Source organism: Schistocerca americana, chromosome 7, assembly GCF_021461395.2.
Source record: "Schistocerca americana isolate TAMUIC-IGC-003095 chromosome 7, iqSchAmer2.1, whole genome shotgun sequence".
Classification (NCBI taxonomy): domain Eukaryota; kingdom Metazoa; phylum Arthropoda; class Insecta; order Orthoptera; family Acrididae; genus Schistocerca; species Schistocerca americana.
The window spans coordinates 261524628-261530704 of NC_060125.1; the positions used below are offsets into that span (position 1 = coordinate 261524628).

Below are 6077 nucleotides of genomic sequence, written 5' to 3' on the forward strand. Positions count from 1 at the left end.
AAAAGGCAACAGCGCATGGCGACTGGATAGTCACCCATGCAAGTGCCGACCACGCCCGGAACGCTTAACTACGGTGATCTCACGGGAACCGGTGTGTCCACTGCTGCAAGGCCGTTGCCTATGCATTACTATAGGGCGTATCGTAACTGCGCAAAATGATAATTGTGAAACTATATGATAACACAAGCAGAAAAGTTGGAGTAAACATGGTTCAGCAACAAGCTGTTTGCGAACTAATTTCGAATATGTCGTTACAGGCCACTACTAATTTGATGTGAAGTATATTTCAGGTTAGTAACAATTTTAAATTTTCAATTAATTTCCGGCTTGATGGTGCTCATATTTCTCACCGAGCTGGATGGCACAGTGGTTAGCACATCGGTCTTTTATTCTGGCAGACGACGATTTAAACCCCCGACCAGCCATCCGAAAATGATGGAATAGTTCCTCTGAAAACAGCATGGCCGATTCCTTTCCCCATCCTTTTGTAAACCCAGCTGGTTCCCCGTCTCTAATGGGCGCGCTGTCGACACGATGCGAAACTCTGATCTTTATTTTCCCTTCTTCAAATTTGCAGCAAGCGCAAATTATGTTCATGAATTACCACATCAGCAGTTTTTCTCAAAAAAATGGTTCAAATGGCTCTGAGCACTATGCGACATAACTTCTGAGGTCATCAGTCGCCTAGAACTTAGAACTAATTAAACCTAGCTAACCTAAGGATATCAAACACATCCATGCCCTAGGCAGGATTAGAACATGCGACCGTAGCGGTCGCTCGGCTCCAGACTGTAGCGCCCAGAACCGCAAAGCCACTCCGCCCTGCAGTTTTTCTCGCTGGATGCATGGTTAGGGGTACTAGGTAATTGTGTCATTGCGCCACCTTTTTATAATGTGCTGTCTGCTGAATTTTCTGGTTTTTGAACTTTAAAATGTTGGCTATTAAACGTTAGTTTGCGCAACGAATTTTTTCTGTCTGTGTGATATATCTGCATGAAATGGAAAGTCATGAAGAGAATCTGCAACATGCGAACTTCAAAGTTTATCATTAAAATTCCTGAGCCTTTATCTTAGGGATTGATGTATCTTTCACTTTGAAGAAGCATTGACAGACTGAAAATTGTCAAGCCATTCCCAGCGTGGCACTTTTGATTTTTCCTTAATATGCAAACCACATCTGATAGTGATTAAAGTCACGTATATGCAGATCAACCCATTACTTTGCCTCAGAAGACGAGGGTTTCGAAAATAACTGTAATACCAGCCATTTTTATCAATCACCTTTCTATCTGGTAAATGGGAAATGGTGCATATACGTAGAATATTCTCCTGGAAACGAAGCTGCAAACAGATAACACTGTGCTCTGGCTCATGCTGACGTGCCACTCCCTGGGGACCCTTAGAAACAAAACGACATTGATGGTGCACGTGGGCGCTCCCGGCCCACCGAAGGCAGATTCTCTGAAAATCTATTATACTTCTGGCACCGCCGTGGCGGAAGGAGCAAACTCTTTCCGAAAAGTTTGAAAGGCAAAGAACTGCACGTGGCCTCGCAAATATGTTAGACTAACTTCCCACATAAAGATGGTTTGACAATATGTCTTTTCTAGCATTGTGCTTTCAGCACAGGGCTTTGTGCGTTAGCCAGCGAATTCGTAGAAGGCAGGTGGAGTGATGGATAACTTCTCCATTCCCCAGTCGTGAGTCGTGAAAGCTACAACTTGGGTATTCTGAAACAGACAGTTAAGGACGTCGCTGACTGCTTTCCAAATGTTTTTGAGAGGAGACTGTGTATCGTGAGTTAAAGCCTGTTTCCCGTAGACTCTGAAATGGTACAAGTGGAAGAGGAGACTGTCGGCGAATGATTGTTTGATGGTTCGTAGCGGAAGCACTTTAACATCACAATGATCGCAGGAATGGCTAGTGTCATGTGAACATTGTGCTCATTAGTGGGGAATGTATGTTTCGGGGAGACTATGAATAAAGCAAGCAAAACAGGTATTCGTCTTTCCATTCTCGGGACAAATGTCATTCAAGTAGCAGGCTTACTCTTGCAAACTTACGTCTCGTAGCATCAGCATTGTAAATTCATTCGAGCATCAATTTTTGTCCCTGACAACAGATTTCACCTCTATGTATTTACTAAGATGATATCTGTTCTTTCGGACATGTCCGAAAGAACAGATACCATCGGTGACCAAGCAGCTCGTTAGAATGAAATTACTATGAAATAAACACCCATAGCTGCTTACAGGCGTTGACATACGTCAACGGGGGCAGATGAATATGTGTGCCCCGACCGGGACTCCAACCCGGGATCTCCTGCTTACATGTCAGACACTCTATCCATCTGAGCCACCGAGGACAGAGAGGATAGCGCGAATGCAGTGATTTATCTTTGGCACGCCTCCCGCGAAACCCACATTCTCAACGTATTGTCGCGCTATCCTCTGTGTCCTCGGTGGCTCAGATGGATAGAGCGTCTGCCACGTAAGCAGGAGGTCCCGGGTTCGAGTCCCGGTCGGGGCACACATTTTCATCTCTCCCCGTTGACGTATGTCAACGCCTGTCAGCAGCTATGGCTCATGCGTGGCAGACTTAGATGTAGAGAGATGGAGTTCGCTTGCAGAGCCGACTGGGGTGAGACATTCATCTGCAACACTGAATCGACGGGTCCACATCCACGTAACGATGAAGAAACCTAGCGGCATCAGTTGATTAGGGCAGAACGAAGTTAAACATCTGCTAACATTTTAGTAAGTTCGCGCAGGCTCCTCACGAGTTGACTAGGTAGGCAGGCAAGTTGGATCTCGTCCCATGTCCTCATTCCGATGGGCCATGCGCTCTCTGGTTTCATTTTGCATTTATGTTGTGCGGTATTCATACGCCAGGAAGCTGATTTGCAAGATCCCCATTTCCCTCTGGAATTTTCTTTGCCAACCATATCGCTGCTTATTATAAATTAGTTTCCTATCGCACTTTTGATGTTTTTGCTATGTGCTCCATCAGAAATATTATATCGTCTTTTTTAAATTTGTGCACATTAAGAACTGTAATAAATATTGCGTCTTATGTGGTGCAGTGTCACTTCCCACTTATAAGTGAACTCAAGCGATCCTCAATGGAGTGTTGCAGTGGCAACTGTGGGCCGATAAGTGATGTGTGGTGACATGTTCTTTAAAGTAACACACATGCGGAAGAATTGCGAGACTGGCTAGCCACTCTCAGCAGTAACTTACGCGATGCAGCGATAATAGTGGAGTGGACAGGACAATGTCAGCACACCAGTCGAAGAACCATACTGTGAGCTACGAGATCGGGGGTTGGCAAATTAGTGCAATAATGTGCATCGGAGCCGTATAAATAGGTGTGGCAGATTCATTCGGAGTGTGGCAGCACCACTGCGATGCTAGGTCACGCCAGATGACGAGACGGCAGAGCACCGTGGCTGCAGCCATGGGTTCAAGACCTGGTTGGGCAAGTCATCACCGGCCCTGAGCCTCCTCGTGGGACTCCTTGCCATAGCGCCGCTGACCTGCCGTCCACACCTGTCACAGCCAGACTCCTGCAAGAGGGCAGCGGGTCACGTCCACTGCCTGGCAGCCTCCACGTGCCTCCGCAGTGGATGCGGGCAGGACTTGAGTCGCAGTTAGCCAGCTCTTCGACAGAGGAACGCTGACGCAGCTTAAGTAAATTGTCGCTGACACCACGGCTATGGCCTCCTGTCAGACCGCCAGCCACTACAGCATCACAGGGCATTTATGCGGGAATCTCCTCGCCAGGGTGGAAGCAGCTGCCTGCGAGCCATCACCAGATAGAGTCGCTGAAGTGGGGCGTGTCTGCCTCAAATTACTAACGACCTGATGTGTATTTAAAGTTGAATAAAACTTTTATCTCGGCCGGAAGTGTTTCCATAGGACCACTGTCCCGTCTTTCACATTACCGACTGCTCTCTGCACTCTACACTCGGCCAAAATTTTGATTTGTAATTAATAAATCCCTTTCACGAATTAAGTTAACAGTAATTTACGGGAATACCGGTACCTGGAAATCGATATTAGGGTCACCCTTTTGTCCAGTAATTGCGTTAGATCTGCTGCATAACTTTTATTAAGCGTTGAGTTTCGGAGAGCGATCTGCTGTTCAGTAGATCCACACTGACGCAGATCAATTAGAGGCTTACAGCGGTTTTTCGCAAGGTGTATCACACTCGTATACTCAATGTTACTTGCAAGATGATGATGAGCTCCACTTTCTTGAAGTTGATTCCAAGGTAAATTATTAAATTAAGTAAGGCACATATAATTATTCGTTTATGATTAAAATGTATTATTTCCACTTTGTGTTGGGGCACCAGTTGTCACCATGCAGTATTTACCGTTGACTTCACCACATTTTTCACGATGTTCAAAACTTCGTTAAAGATAAAACTTTACGATAATTTTCTTATTCACCAGTGACGCTTACCTTGTGTGCTCAGTTGTCTTTCAAACATTTGTTAATTATCTCAATACTAATACGACACTTGGGTGCCATTGGCCGTCGTTTACACTTATGTCCACTGCTTCATTGTGCTGATTCACACTGTTGTGTTGTGATGCCACCGTGGCTTCCACTACAGCGTTTTAACGTCCCTACGTATAATAACATGTTTTACACAGATTACACAATATTTAACATCATTTGCCGAGAACTACATTACACTTGCGAACAGTTCCCTTTTCTTACAGTTACCTTTTATCATCAAACTGCTGCATAACAATGGAGTTGACTTCAGTGTCAACCAGAGTTAATTTAAATATTAGTGTACTTACACAAAATTTTTAATTATTTGGCAACTAATAACCAAGTAAAATGATATCGTGCGTTTTCAATAGTATGGTAATCGTATGCATATGCTATAAACAAAATTTTTCTCATATGGAGACGAGATTAAACAAGCAATGCCTCCAAAATAACTTTCTATAAGCAATGGGCGGAGACTGCGGTAACTAGAAGATCACGAAAAGAAAGATACTTCATGTGCCCACATTTATAAGACAGAAGAATTGTCAATCATTCCACAAAGGTTTAAAAAATAAATGAAAATAACGTAGTGAAATTATATGTGAAGAGTATTGCTTTTAATGAGCAAATATTCTGATGTGATTCACTAAAGCTAACAGTTATTCAAGTCTAGGAAATTATAACATAATACTCTGTTTCATATTAAACTGATAAAAATCATAATATGATAATTAACATTTTCTTATTCATTCTGTGTCACCAACTCCTTCAAAATCTTATAATATTTTCTTTAGTACCAATATTATGGTAGGGGTCTTACTGACCCCCTTCACACATTTTTGCTAGTCTAGCCACTCATCGGCTAGTTGACAGGAATGGGGGAAAGAAATACAGTAGAAGAAGAATGGGTAGCTTTGAGGGATGAAGTAGCGAAGGCAGCAGAGGATCAAGTAGGTAAAAAGACGAGAGCTAGTAGAAATCCTTGGGTAACAGAAGAAATATTGAATTTAATTGATGAAAGGAGAAAATAAAAAAATGCAGTAAATGAAGCAGGTAAAAAGGAATACAAACGTCTCAAAAATGAGATCGACAGGAAGTGCAAAATGGCTAAGCAGGGATGGCTAGAGGACAAATGTAAGGATGTAGAGGCTTATCTCACTAGGGGTAAGATAGATACTGCCTACAGGAAAATTAAAGAGACCTTTGGAGATAAGAGAACGACTTGTATGAATATCAAGAGCTCAGATGGAAACCCAGTTCTAAGCAAAGAAGGGAAAGCAGAAAGGTGGAAGGAGTATATAGAGGGTCTATACAAGGGCGATGTACTTGAGGACAATATTATGGAAATGGAAGAAGATGTAGATGAAGATGAAATGGGAGATATGATACTGCGTGAAGAGTTTGACAGAGCACTGAAAGACCTGAGTCGAAACAAGGCCCCCGGAGTAGACAACATTCCATTGGAACTACTGACGGCCTTGGGAGAGCCAGTCCTGACAAAACTCTACCATCTGGTGAGCAAGATGTATGAAACAGGCGAAATACACTCAGACTTCAAGAAGAATATAATA

General features: G+C 43.4%; 1 non-coding gene across 1 annotated transcript; it reads left to right on the plus strand.

Annotated features, from left to right (window-relative positions):
• Positions 1 to 2455: 2455 nt before the first annotated feature.
• On the plus strand, positions 2456 to 2529 carry Trnat-cgu. Its single transcript has one exon. It is a non-coding gene; the product is annotated as a tRNA-Thr (tRNA).
• Positions 2530 to 6077: the final 3548 nt, after the last annotated feature.